At 42.4% G+C, this 15,009-nt stretch overlaps 1 protein-coding gene across 1 annotated transcript in view; it reads left to right on the forward strand.

Annotated features, from left to right (window-relative positions):
- Positions 1–15,009, forward strand: part of ASH1L (ASH1 like histone lysine methyltransferase) — a 168,684-nt gene that overhangs the window by 1,270 nt on the left and 152,405 nt on the right. The window lies entirely within an intron of this gene.

Below are 15,009 nucleotides of genomic sequence, written 5' to 3' on the forward strand. Positions count from 1 at the left end.
GAGCCGTTTTAGTGCGAAGTAGTATTACATTGTGGTACTGACTCGCATTTCCCTGATTATTGGTAAGGTCGAGCATCTTTCAGTGCTTGTTGCATATTTGAGTATCTTTTTTGGTAAAGTACCTGCTCTTAATACGTATTCTGAACGCATTCCTTTTCTGCAGTATGTGCCTTGCACGTGACATTATCCAATGTGTGGCCTTTTTAATCTCATGGTGGTTTCTTTTGATGAATAGAAGTTTGTATTTTTATGAAGTCCAATTAATTTTTTCCCCTGTAGAAAGGGGGAGGTGGTGCTCTAGTTTGATGAGATAGGTAGTTAGTGGGGGAAATGTAGAATTCCTTACCAGCAGGTGTGAAGTTTCAGTCAAGCAGGATGAGTAAGTGGGAGGTATGCTGGACGACGATGTACCTGTGGTCAACAGTACTGAATTGCACACGTAAAAATTTGTAAAGAGGGTAAATCTCACGGCAAATCTTCTTACCACAATAAAATAATAATAATTTTTTTAAAAAAGTGTGTAATGCGCAGCTGTCTATTGAATGGAAAAGAACAGGAGAGGAATGTTTTAAGGAAGTAGCTAGTCAGTGGCAGAATATTGGAGTTAGAAAGTGGTCCACTGTTAATTGTGTTACTTTGCTCAATTTCATGTAGATGTGAACACAACAGTAAGACTTCGAGAGGTACGGACATGGTAGCTCTGTGTATCTTAGATCTTATAAAAATGTGTTTTTATTGAATTTTGGCCTAATTATGGAACTAATACAAATTCTGTAATATGTCAAGAAAAATACACATAATTTTATTTCCAAACCTTTACCCCTAAAATAACCAGTGCTTTTAGCTGGTGTGTGTATAATCATTTGTACTTAATTCCATATGCATATAAATACACGTGGTTGGTTTTCTTCCTATTCCCTGCACGTGTAACATGACGCTTGCTCTTTTCCTGAAAAAAGGTAGACGTGGTTCTGTATTTGTGTGCGTGTGAATATATATGTGTGTGTGTGTGTGTGTGTGTATATATTTAAATTTTTTCTGTGGCCACATTATGCAGTGCTGTAATAAGCATTTATTGGTGCTTTTGTTTTTCTATGATAAGAGTATTTAAAGTTGCTATTGAAGTCTAGAGTATGAAAAATTGTCCTAGATGCTGTAAGAATTGCTTTCCAGAACACATGTGGAGGCCGCTAGTATTTATTTTCCTGTATACTTTGCTGTTTTTGCTTGTATCAGTGTTTTAAACTTCTACCAAACTGATGAGTGAAAACTGTCTTGTTGTAGCTCATACCTCCCTCACTACTAACGATGTGGCGCTTCTTTCTGTGTTTCTGTTTATTTCCATTTCTTCTGTGACATCTCTGTGCACATCTCTCGTATTACATAATTTCTTATCAGTTTATAAAATGACTCTTAACCATACTGATTTACTTTTTAAAAAAGATTTTATTTATTTATTTATTTACTTACTTATTTATTAATATATTTAAAAATTTTTATTTATTTATTTGACATATCACAAGTAGGCAGAGGCAGGCAGAGAGGGAGGAGGAAGCAGGCTCCCTGCTGAGCAGAGAGCCTGAGTGAGGAACTTGATCCCAGGACCCTGGGATGATGACCTGAGCAGAAGGCAGAGGCTTAACCCTCTGAGCCACCCAGGCGCCCCAAAGATTTTATTTATTTATCTGACAGTGAGAGAAGGAATACAACAGGGGGAGTGGGAGAGGGAAAGGCGGACTCCCCACCGAGCAGGTGCCTGACATGGGGCGATCCCAGGACCCCGGGATTGTGACCTGAGCTGAGGGCAGATGCTTAACGACTGAGCCACCCAGGCGCCCCTGTAATGTTTTTATATAATCAAATCTCTCAGTATTCTCCTGTATGGCTTCTAGTTTCTTGATTTGATTAGGAAGGTTTCTATACAGTAGGCTATAGAAATAGTGACAAAAATCCTTCAGATACTTTCATTTTTGCATCTAGCTCTTAAATCCATGAGGAAGTTACTTTTGAGTATAACGGAAAGAATGGATCTAACTTTGTTTTCTCTAAGTGAACAGCCAGTTAGGGAATATGTAGCAGCGTATGTCAAATAAGTCATCTTGTTGCCATGTTGAAAGCTATTAACTGAAAAAGTTTTTACAAGATTATCATTAGCCCCTATTTTGTTTTTATGCAAGGGAGAGAACCCTTTCCACAAGGTACCTTGTGTTGATCTGTCAGAAATTTTTAAATGGCTTCATTGAGATTTGTTTTGTGTCCTCTATAATTTACTGATTTAAAGTGTACAATTCTGGGCGCTTGGGTGGCTCAGTTGGTGGGGCTACTGCCTTCGGCTCAGGTCATGATCCTGGAGTCCTGGGATCAAGTTCCGCATCGGGCTCCCTGCTTGGCAGGGAGTCTGCTTCTCCCTCTGACCCTCACCCTTCTCAAACTCTCTCTCTCTCAAATAAATAAATAAAGTGTACAATTTAGTGTTCTTGGTATAGTCACATAGTTATACAACCATCCCCACTACCTAATACTAGAACATCCGATCGTGTAGTAGCTAGGACTCACTCCATTCTCCTTTTCCCCTATGCCTAGATAACCATGAATCTACTTTCTTTCTCTGTGGATTTTCCTTTTATGGACATATGATTTGTTGTTATATAATCTGTTGTATTTTGGAATAGGCATTTTTATTTAGCATAATGTTTAGGGTACATCTGCACTGTCGTATGTACCAGTACTCCATCCTTCCTCTCTCCCTCCCTCCTGCCAAGATTTATTTACTTGGGGGGAAGGGCAGAGGGAGAGAGTCTCAATCAGACTCCACTCTGAGGGCAAACCCCAGCACAGGCTCCATCTCAGGAGTCTGAGATCATGACGTGAGCTGAAGTCCAGAGGTAGACACCTAACCCACTGAGCCACCTGGTGGGCCTGGATGTCATTCTTCTTTACTGATGATTGACATTCCATTGTATGGATAATGTTGCTGTGAACATTTGTGTGCAAGTTTTTGGGATCCACATGTTTCCATTTTCCTGGGTATGTACCTAGCAGTGAACTTGCTGGGCTCTCTGGTGGCTCTGTTTAACCTTTTGAGGAGCTGCTAAACTGTTTTCCAAAGTGTCTGCACCATTTTACATTCCTATCCATTTCTCTACATAAAATCTTTATAAAAAACAAGTGTAAGATATTTACAGTGTGAATGGTGCCCTTTTGAAGTGGCTCTTCTGTTTAATATGAAACTACGTGCGTTGGCCTGGAGTCACAGCCTCTAACCCTTGTCAGAATGCAGTAACTCATTTATGGGGAAAATGTGATCTAACTTTTACTTCCCTCTTGTTGCCATTTTAGAATTCCCTGGGGATGGAAGTCGGCATCTCTCTTCCTTGCAACAGCAGCAGCCCATCCCCCCCCCCCTTTTTAATTTAAATAAAAACAGTTAAGTCTCTACATCTGAGCTTTGTTAACTTTACTTCTCAGGAAGAGCCCCGTAAGGTTTGATTAGATTATCCATGAGACAGTGAGTGTGACTTTTCCCGAGGGCTTAGCTTCGGGAATGCTTTCTGTCTGCCTTTCCCCCATGGCTCCCTTGTGGCAATACCGTCTCCTCCTATGCTTTCTTGTTTTGACTTTCAGAATTAGTTTGTTGGTATAATATAGTATTTCCTTGGTCTTGAGACACATTCTTTTCTCTCAGTTTTATGTTTCTGAAATTAGGAAATCACACAATTGATAATGTATTTAATATGGTAAAATTTTAATATTTAATGTGGTAAAATTTTTTTCTCCTGAAAATGTGGTCAGTGATCCATGAAGCCTTTTTATTTATTTATTTTTTAAAAAAGATTTTATTTATTTGTTTGAAAGAGCAAGAGCCACAAGCAGGCAGAGCAGCAGAGGGAGAGGGAGAAGTAGGCTCCCCACCAAGCAGGGAGCCCGATGTAGAGCTCCATCCCAGGACCCTGGGGTCACCACCTGGGCGGAGGACAGTTGCTTAACCCACTGAGCCACCCAGACACACCATCATGAAGACTTTTCTTTAAAAATCACTGGCAGGGCACCTGGGTGGCTCAATGGATTATGCCTCTGCCTTCGGCTTGGGTCCTGATCTCAGGGTCCCGGGATCAAGTCCCATATCAGGCTCTCCTTTCAGCAGGGAGCCTGCTTCCTCCTCTTTCTCCACCTGCCTCTCTGCCTACTTATGATCTCACTCTGTCAAAGAAATAAATAAAATCTTAAAAAAAAATCAGTGGCGTCTTGGAATTTAAGAAATATATACTATACGCAGGTATGAAAATAGCTAGATTGACTGGTGATTAGTAGTTTGAAAGTTAGGAGTTATTGGTGGTTGTCACTCTCTTTTTTTTTTTTTTTTTAAGATTTTATTTATTTCTTTGACAAAGATCACAAGTAGGTAGAGAGGCAGGCAGAGAGAGAGACGAGGAAGCATGCTCCCCGCTGAGCAGAGAGCCCAATGCGGGACTCCATTTCAGGACCCTGGGATCATGACCCGAGCTGAAGGCAGAGGCTTAACCCACTGAGCCACCCAGGTGCCCTGTCATTCTCTTTTTTAAATGAAATGATGTTCTCTAGTTGAGTCAAAAAGCTTTGTCCAGGGCACCTGGGGGGCTCAGTTGAGTGTCCAGCTCTTGATTTCAGCTCAGGTCATGATCTCAGGGTTGTGAGATTGAGCCCCACTTTGGGCTCTGTGCTCAGCGGGGAGTCTGCTTGAGATGCTCTCTCCCCTCCCGGTGGTCACCCGCCCACTCCTTCTCTCTCTCAAATGAGTAAATCTTTAAAAAAAAAAAAAGCAGCTTTGTCCAACTCTGTAAGTATAGTTTATGTTATATAAATTATTTAGAAACATGGGTCAAGTTTTCTTGTTATCTTTATGAATATATTCTAGCTTTTTCTGATTTCAGTGAGTAGTAGATCAGTGGCACAATATAAAACATCTTCAGGTTTAGCAGACTGCTTACCCTTTTACTTTTGAAGAGCAAATTACATGGTGATATATACATAGTGCCTATTTTTTTAAAAATTGTAATAGTATAAGATATGATATTTAAAGAAAAATGTCAATCCTTTAATATTTTTATTTTCATTGTATTCTCTTAGTTTTTGTCTACATATGTAATTTAAAATACAGCAGTGTATGTTTGCTAATTCAGCTAGTAGATATTTATCGAATACCTTTTATGTTCGGGGACTTTGCTAAGGAGATTGCAGTGAATAAGGCAATGAGGATTCTTATTCTCATGGAACAAATGCTGTAGTGGAAAATATGAGTGTTAAGCGTATAATTTACCCAGAAAAAGCATATAACTTACTAGGATGATGAGCGTTAAGAGACTTACAGAATGCTGCATGAGCACTTAACAGGAAGATGTCCCTTGGTCGAGCAGGGAAATGACACAGATTATTTAAAAATCATATTTCTAGCTGCATCTCAGAGCAGGGACTGGAGGAGAACAAGGTGGATATGCAGAGTTAGAAAGCTGCTATATTCTGTTAAGATCTGTTGTTGTTTCGGATAGAATGGCAGTGGACTTATAACTCAGTGTAAATAGAAATTATGTGGAATTCACAAGTTTTGGTGTTAGGGTCACGTTGGGAACGGGGTGGGGGTGAGAGAGGACGCAAGGGTGGCTGCCAGGTTTCCGACTTGAGCAAGTGGCAGTACTGCGTTCACTTGGCTAGTGTGATGGGTCCCAGGAAACGCGATGTAGGACTGGACAGTGTAAAAGCTGCGGTAAACTAATGTGCTGTGATTTTTTAAAAGATCTTACACAGTTAATTTGTATGTTTTTTACTGTTGAGAAATAGAACAATGATTACCGTCTCTGACGATGTTTGATAAAGACCACAGAGAAGACCAAAATTTATCACAGATGAGACAAGCTAGACTTATTTTAAGCTAAAAATCTGCTGACATTGTTTAGTCTGTAATGTGATAATTCAGGTAAGTGTACTTATCCAGAAAGAGAGAAAAGTTGTTCTTGCATAGTAAAGAGAGTTCAGATAAATTATCTTTCTTACCAAGTTGGAAAACCATTCTAAGACTCTGTTATATATTCATATGTTGTCGTCATACTGCCTCCCTGTGTGGGTGTCTTGTGCGTGTGCTCCCTGCTGCCAGCTTGACCTTGTACTTAATGTTTCACGGCCGTCTAAGATTTAACGTTCAGCTGAACTCTCAGTCTCCTCTCCTGTCTGTCTCATCTGAGCAGACAGCTTTTATAGTGTCAGCCCCATGAGGGCGGGGACTTTCCTGTTTTTGCGCTGCTTTGTCCCCAGTTGCTGTCATGCAATGGGCATCGGTAAGTACTTTGTTGTCGGGATGTCTGAGTGGTACCACCGAACCGTTCACCAGTTGCTTAAGTCTTTGCTTCTCTTCCTCCTTTCTGTATCTTGCTGACAAATCAAATCTGTTATTCCTTAGAAGTATCTCTTAATTCATCCGTTTTTTAAATTTTCAGTACTACTTTGCTAATCTGTGAATTTTATAACTAGTATTCCAGAATCAGCTTTGCTTTTTTTTTTTTTTTTTTTAAAGACTTCATAATTTTGGACATGGAGAGTTCGAGTAGGGGAAGGGGACAACAGGAGAGGGAGACAGAATCTCAAGCAGACTCCCTGCTGAGTCTAGGTACATGGGGCTTGATCTCATGACCCTGAGATCATGACTTGAGCTGCCGTTTAACCAACTGAGACACCCATGTGCTGCCCCAAGTTTTGCTGTCTTTCTAATCATTCTTCCACAGCAGCCAGGGAGGTTTTTTAAAGTATAAGCTGTTGGGGCTCCTGGGTGGCTCAGTCTGTTAAGCTGCTGCCTTTGGCTCAGGTCATGATCCCAGGGTCCTGAGATCCAGTCGGGCTCCATGCTCAGTGGAGCCTGCTTCTCTCTCCACCCCTGTCTGCCACTCTGCCTGCATGTGAGCGTGCTCGCTCACGCTCTCTGACAAATAAATAAATAAAAATTTAAAAAAAAAACAAAAACAAAAAACACAACAACCCATAAGTTGTATCTTACTACTCTTCTGCTCAGAACTAATTTTGGATTCCAAATCCTTAAGGTAGCCCAACAGGCTCTTAATCTATTTTTTTTGTTTTTAAGATTCAGTTTATTTGTCAGAGAGTGTGTAAGCACAAGCAGGGGGAGCAACCCACAGAGGGAGAAGCAGGCTCCCCACTGAGCCAGGAGCCCAATGTGGGACTCTGTCCTGGGACCCTGGTATCATGTCCCAAGCCAAAGGCAGACACCTAACTGACCCAGCCACCCAGCTGTCCTGAAAGCTCTTTTCATATAGCTTTCCAGTTTTGTTTTGTGTTGTCCCCACTTTGGTGAATCTACTGTTAATCTTTACAGTTTCAGGGACTTTTTACACATACTATTCTCTGTTTGGGGAACATACTTAACTCGACATTTTGCCTGGCTATTTCCTACTTAGACTGCGTCTCAGCTTAAAGTTAACTGTTTTTCCAAGGTATATTCCCTGTTCCTCCAAATTTCCTTGATATACAACTTCATATATTCAATACCTTCACATTTATTATGTTCTAACCACATTTTTAAATAGTCATTTATCTGCCTCCCTATCTCAAATATACAGTTTGTAAGACCTGGGACCATATTGTATTATTTACAACCATTTGTACAGTGGTTCTCAAGACATATTTGAGGCTCTCAAAATGTCCACTGAATGAAGGAATAGATTAAGGATGATGAATGCATAAAGGAAATGATATAATGGTTGCAGAAGACAAGCAAGTGTCATCACAGAAGACAAGCATGAGTTCCAAACAGCAGGTCTGCGAGGTGTCCTGCGAGGTGTCACAGAGGGGAGGACTGAGACCAGGAATAAACATGTTTGGGAGGCAGTGGAACACCGTATTCGAGAAGAGCCAGACAGACCTGGGCTCAAGCATTTTTTTGGTTATTAGCTTATTTTTTCATCTCTGAAAATGGAATCGTAATAGTAACTGAGATCATCTGTGTAATACTAGCATAGAGCTTTGCACATATTAAGAACTCAGCAAATTTTTAGGTTTTTGTTGTTGTTTTGTTTGGTTTTTGTTTTTGTTTTTACTTAACTAATGCATCTCCTGGAAGGACTCAGTTTTGTAGTATTTAATGAATACAGAGTTGATTTTATATTGCTTTGCTAAGTAGTGTTTTATCAAAGTATGCCTATTCCCTTCCAACCTCCAGTGATAGACTAGGTGTCTATACAGAATGGTCTCCAGACTTAGTTGAATTGTTTTCCATAATGGTTTGGTATCTCACAGAACAGAGCCTGTGTTAACTCTGAATTTGTCTATTTTTATCCGATGCATTGTTTGTTACTTGAATGTGAGATTCGTATGGGAGAGGCGGGTGGGCACTAGTCATCACTTTGGAGAGGGCGTAGGGCATGAAGGCAAAAACAAATCTGAGCGATTCCTGATCAAGAATTTGGTATTTGTCTTGGTTTGCCCAGGTTTTGTCACGTTGCAGTTCACGGCGGGCCAGCAGTAGGGCATTCATAGATCACTATGAAATGTGATTTACTTGTCTATTTGTAGGTAGTATCTAATATGCTGTTAGATTATCATGCTTTGGGGTTCCTGGGTGGCTCAGTTGGCTAAGCGTCTGCCTTCGGCTCAGGTCATGACCCAGGGTCCTGGGATCCAGTTCTGCATCGGCTCCCTGCTCAGCAGGAAGTTGGCTTCTCCCTCTGCCACTGCCTGCTGCTGCCCCTGCTCATGCTCTCTTCCTCCCCACCATGAATAAATAGAATCTTTAAAAAAAAAAAAAGGTAATCATGCCTTGTGTTGATATAATGTATATATCCTATTAATACAATTAGTAACTTTCTTTATTTTTAAGATCTCATTTGTTTATTTGAAAGATGGAGACATCTTGCGCATGCACACAGGAGTTGGTGGGGGAGGGGCAAGAGGGAGAGGGACAAGCAGACTCCCCGCTGAGTGCGGACCCACTCAGGCGCCTCGGTGCTGAGTAATTTTCTAAACAGTTTGTTCACAGCTAAAATGATCTCAGTGAAAGGGCTTCAGGCTATAGATTTAGTATCAGTTTCCTTTGGATTTGGACTAGACTGTTCTGGATGATTTCAGTGATTTGAGGACATCCTATAAATCCCAAAGTTGCGAGTGAGATGAATGTCGAATTTGTTGCTTAGAGCAAAGAGATTCTAGCAGTCTTAGTTCTGTGTTTCTCCTTGGAACTGTATTCTGACGTGGATATCGTCGTAGGAGCCAGATCACGTTGTGTGGCAGCACGTGTCCTTGCCCCTGGGTGGAAGAGCTAGTGTGCAGATGGAAGAGTGTCATTCACCGAGAACGCTGCTTTCAGGTTCAGAATCAGCATTCTGGCAGCTGGTGTAGGGACTGGTTTACAAGCAGTTTAAATTTAGCAGATAAAAAGCATTCTTTGTTGTGAAGTATCTTCAGAATTTGGGTTTATCTTTACTAGAAACACTTGAATTTGGTATGTACGGTTTGCCAGTCATGCTTTTCCAGTCTCACTGCCTAGATGGATTCACAAAATAGGCCCCTAGGCTCACTATCCTTTCTCCTCTTTGATGAAGTTAGGGAGACATAGAATTTCTCTATTCTTACCTATGTTTCTGGGGTAGTGATCAGTGTTTTCAAATTAGTTCTTTTTTAGTTTATTGATATTCTACTATTTGTATAATAATTTGTGTCACTCAGATTCAGTTTTTCCATTTTAAAATGAAGAGAATCATGCTCTCCAAACCCTTCTTTGGAATGTGTTAAAAGTGAGTAAGTGCTGGTAAAAATGCTTTTGAGTTCTTTGGAGGAAATACTGAAATTCTGGTTCACATTTATACATATATATGCTAATGCGTTCTGGAATTCCTTCATTATGAAAAGAATTGTAGGGAAATTTAAAAATGTATGTACTTGTGAGTACTGGATATAAAAGCGATTGTTTCTGTGTAAATTATTTGTTTTTGTTCTAGAACAGGTTTGTTTTCATGAGCGACCGGAAGGGTATACGCAGGTATGTCAGTGCACTAGTCACTTGAAACCCAGGATGGGCATCAAAAATTAAGGAACATGCAGCGCCTGGGTGGCTCAGTTGATTGTGTCCAATTGTTTGTTTTTTTTTTTTTTTAAATTTAAGATTTATTCAGTTATTTTAGAGAGAGAGAGGCAGAGAACAGGGAGGGGGCAGAGAAAGGGAGAGAATGTATAGCCGCTGAGCCTGGAACTAGACTTGAGGCTCAATCTCATGGCGCTGAGATCCTGACCTGAGCTGAAATCACGAGTTGGAGGCTTAACATACCAAGCCACTGGGTGTTCCAAGAGTCCAACTCTTGGTCTCAGCTCATGTTTTGATCTCAGGGTCGTGAGTTCAAGACCTATGCTGGAGTCTACCCTGGGCGTGGAGCCTATTTTAAAATAGGTAAATAAATAAGAAAGGAGGGGCGCCTGGGTGGCTCAGTGGGTTAAACCTCTGCCTTTGGCTCAGGTCATGGTCTCAGGTTCCTGGATCAAGCCCTCCATCAGGCTCTCTGCTCTGCGAGGAGCCTGCTTCCCTGCTCTATGCCTGCCTCTCTGCCTACTTGTGATCTCTTTCTCTGTCAAATAAAGAAATAGAATCTTAAAAAAAAAAAAAAAAATTACAAAATAAAAAGAAGAAACATGGGAGAAAAGAAATAGAAAAGGAACAAAATAAAGCCAGTAAGATATGTCCCACAAAAAAACATGCAATTAATTCAAATAATTATTGAACACCTGCTATATGCCAGGTGTAGTTTTAGGTGCTAGGATGTTACATTGAACTAAACTGACAAAAAACCCAGCTCCTGGAGGCACTTTTATATCCCAGTGGGAAGGTATCAACAGTAAATAAATGCGTCGTTCGCCAGATTGTGAGAAGCGCCATGGAGGAAAAGAAAACAGGATCGAGTGTTGGAAGAAGATGGTGACATGAGTAGTTTAAAGTTTTATAAAGGATTGTCAGGGATTGCCTGTTCCAGGAGGTTACATTTAGGCAAAGGTGAAGGACATGAAAGAGCAAATCATGCAATTATCTGAGGAAAGAATGTTCTAGTCAGAATAATAATTGCAAAGGTCCTGTGGTAGGAGTATTTTACTTTGATGAAGAGGAGACGGCTTCTGACCCCCTTCTGGGAAGTAAGTGGGGAGTTTGGTAGGAGACGGAGGAGAAGCAGAGGGGACTGTAGGGCAGAGTAAATAAAGCCTTTAGACCCTCGGAAGGACTTTGACTCCCACTTGGAGTGGGATGGGAAAGGGTGGACAGGGTGTGGAGCAGAGCAAGGACACGATCGACAAGCTCTAAGGGTCACCTGGCTGCTGAGTTGAGGAGATTAAGGAGATACGGAGGGCCCAAGCTGCGGCCGAAGCTGCGGGCGGGCGGCCAGTGGAGGGACGACTCCTGGGTGGTCCAGGTGCTGGACGAGCACGTGGCTCTGAGCGGCAGCTGTCAGGTGAGCGAGAGCCGCAGGGTGCGCTGCTCCGAAGGCAGAGCCGTCGGCTGACAATGGGCGTGTGAGTCACGGGGGAGAAAGGAGTTCAAGGAGCTTAGGAAGTTTCAGCCCAACTATTTCCAGCAGGAGTTGCATTCATACGCGGAGATGAGGAAGCCCGTGGGAAGAACGGACCGGGACGGGGACGGGGTAGAAGAGGACTTGATTTGAAGCAGACGAAGCGTGTGGTGTCTAACCAGTAGACATCTAGGCAGTGTGTTGGGCAGGCAGTTCGATACAGGGTTCTGGGGTTCTAGGAAGAGGTCCCAGCTGGCCTCTATCTAGTGATAGAAACTTGTAAATCAACAATGTTGGGTGGAATTTGTACAAGGCCGAAAGATTGGATTCGTTCATTTAGCAATAAGCGTAGATGGGGAAGGAAGAGTGTGCCCTCGGGTGCTCCGGTGTTTGATGTGGGGGGAAGGGGAGCCTGGTAAAGGAGACTGAGGGTGACTAGACAGTAAGGCAGAAGAATCCAGAATGGACGCCTAGAAGTCAGTGTGGAGATGATGGGGCTGTTCCGCTGTGTCATGTTCTGTGACAAGGTCCGGTAGAGGACTGAGAACTGACCGGTGTGCTTAGTAGTATAGAGTATGTCAGTGTCCTTGGCCAGCATTTTATTTGGAGAGGTGGTGGTGAAACTATGATTGGTGCGTTTCAAAGAAAAAAGGTGAGGATTTAGCGATGGCAAGAGTGGACTGCTCTTTGAAGAAGCTTTGTTTTGAGAGGGGGCAGAGAAATGTGAAGCTGGTAGAAGATAGAGGGTCAAGAGGAGTTTTCTTAGATGAGAAATACTGTAGTATGTTTTCATGCTGACTGGTATTATCCAGAGGAAAAAGGAGAAGCGGATGGTGCAAGGGAGATAGGATAGTTGTCCTAGTAAAGCTCTTGAGAAGGCAAGGAGAGGGTAGGCCTAGTGCTTGAGGGGAGGGGTTAGAAGTATATGTATTTTTAAATTATTGTTATCTTCTTTTTTTTTTAAGCTTTTATTTATTTATTTGATAGGCAGAGATCACAAGTAGGCAGAGAGGCAGGCAGAGAGAGAGGACGAAGCAAGCTCCCTGCCGAGCAGAGAGCCCGATGCGGGGCTCGATCCCAGGACCCTGAGATCATGACCTGAGCTAAAGGCAGAGGCTTAACCCACTGAGCCACCCAGGTGTCCCTATTGTTATCTTCTTAAGTAGGCTCCAAGCTGGGCCTGGACTCCCAACGTGAGATCCCAGCCTGAGCTCAAAACCTGAGCCGAGACGGAGAGTGGGATGCTTAAGGGGCTGAGCCGCCCAGGCGGGCCAGTATTTGAGGACCACAGGGAAGGCAGAATCTGCAGGAACACACACAGCAGGTGGGTAGGTGTCAATATGGTGGAGCCTGTGGCAGTTTCCTTTTGATTGTTCCTGCTGCCGTCGTCAGGTTGGAAGCAGAGTCAGTGAGGCTGGAGATGACTTCAAGTTGTTGTGTAGGAGAGTGATTGAGACAGGTTTTAGCACGAAGGGTCCAGTCGGGGTTAGCGTTCAGGAATGTAAAATGAGTTCAGTGAACATGATTGTTTTTCTTAGACCAGCTTTGACGGTACAGAGACAGGAAGGAGGAGGTATAAGATACAATTTTGAAGCTGTTGCTAGGGGGATTAAGATACCGTAGTAGGCTTACAGAAAACGCCTCTGTGAAAGACATACAGTGAACATTTGAGATAAAACTTGTGCATGGGACTCTTACAGCGCAGGGTGACGTCACATGAGAAAGGAGAGGAGAACCATTTCTGCACGCCAGACGCTACGTTAGAAGCCATCGGGGCCTTAAAATTCATTCATTCAGCTATTGAGTGGGCACTACTGTATGTGCTGTTCACTGTTCTGGGTGCTGGGAAATAGCTGTGAACAAACCAGAAGAGGTCCCTACCCCAATGAAGCTTAACACTGTCATTATAGCCTTTGGGGGGGGGGGGGATAGTTACAGTCTTCTTTTGAGATGTAGATGACAAATATGGAAGAAGGGGAAAAAAGCTGATTACTCAAATTGTAGTCCTGTATGGATAAAGGTACTCAGGGAAGGATCAGGTCAGTGCAAGCTTAAATGTAAGTATTAAGACATAAGTCCACAAAGCACTATGCAAAAGTTTGGGTTTTGCTTTTAGAAAGATAGTGTAGGTTGGGTTACTTCCACCCAAGCTGGTGGTGGTTAGAGCAGAGCTCTTTCATCAAGCACAGCAATATTTTTGCATTGAAATGTAGGACTGTTTTCAAAAACTTGTAATTAAGACCAAAACGGATCCCAATCAGGTCTGTCACTCAGGTTTTGTCACTAGTGAGTAATGAAAAAGCTTGTGGTTCTCAGTGTTTTAAATTCCAGGATTGTGAACCCATTGCGGACAAAGTAGGACTTTGTACTTTTATTTTTAATTTATTTTTAAATTTTACTTTTTTTTTTTAAAGATTTTATTTATTTGACAGAGATTACAAGTAGGCAGAGAGGCAGTCAGAGAGAGGAGGAAGCAGGCTCCCTTCCCAGCAGAGAGCCTGATGTCGGGCTTGATCCCAGGACCCTGGGATCATGACCTGAGCCAAAGGCAGAGGCTTTAACCCACTGAGCCACCCAGGTGCCCCTACTTTTAATTTTTTAAAATTAATTTATTAGATACAGAGTGAGAAAGAAAGCGGCGGGGCAGGGAAGTGGGCGGGGCGGCAGAGGGAGAGGAAGAAGCAGACTCCCCGCAGAGGAGGGAGCCTGACAGGGTTCTTGATCCCAGGATCCCAGGGTCATGACCTACCCCAGAAGGCAGTCACTTAACCAACTGAGCCACCCAGGTGCCCCCAGACTTTGTACTTTGAGAGGGAAAGAGAACACATGGCACAGAAGCAGAAATGAACGTGATTTGTCAGGGACAGTAAGGAGACCGAATTGGCGACGGTATAGGGGATGTGTGTTGGGAAGTAAGGACAAGCAAGTTTGCATACTTTCCAGCCGAATTATGAACAGCCTCGAAAATTTCTATGCAGCGTTAGCAAGAATTATCAGAGTGAGCTGATGGAAAGGTTACCCCCGCGACTGTTCTTGTGGATGAACAGAGTGCGAACAGACTTGGGAGCTTAGTCAGTCAGCCGGCATTTACTGAACACTTAATGTGCTGCTGCTATCGTTAGTTATGATAATTGATCATTGGTGCTTTCTCTTAAAGCCTTACTGTGTTGCCAGGTGTTGGACTATGTATTTTACTTACATTCCTATACAAGGTGTGAAGTAGCTATATGATCTTTGTCCTTGAGAATCTTACAGTCTCGTTGGAAAGAAGTCTTAAGGCACAGAGTTTAAACTATGAAATTCTCTGCTTCATAAAGGGAATGTTCTAAGGAATAGGATGGTCTTTTTTCAGATACTTGTCCTGGATCTTTATTGGATATATGCTTAGAGTAAAGGCTAGTCTGTCAGTCTTCAAGAGTAGTGAATTATTTTGGTTCTGTATTCGTTCGTCAGTCAGCCTTGTGATTATCTGGTAATCTGGTTT

This window comes from Mustela lutreola, chromosome 14 (assembly GCF_030435805.1).
Source record: "Mustela lutreola isolate mMusLut2 chromosome 14, mMusLut2.pri, whole genome shotgun sequence".
NCBI classification, from domain to species: Eukaryota; Metazoa; Chordata; class Mammalia; order Carnivora; family Mustelidae; genus Mustela; species Mustela lutreola.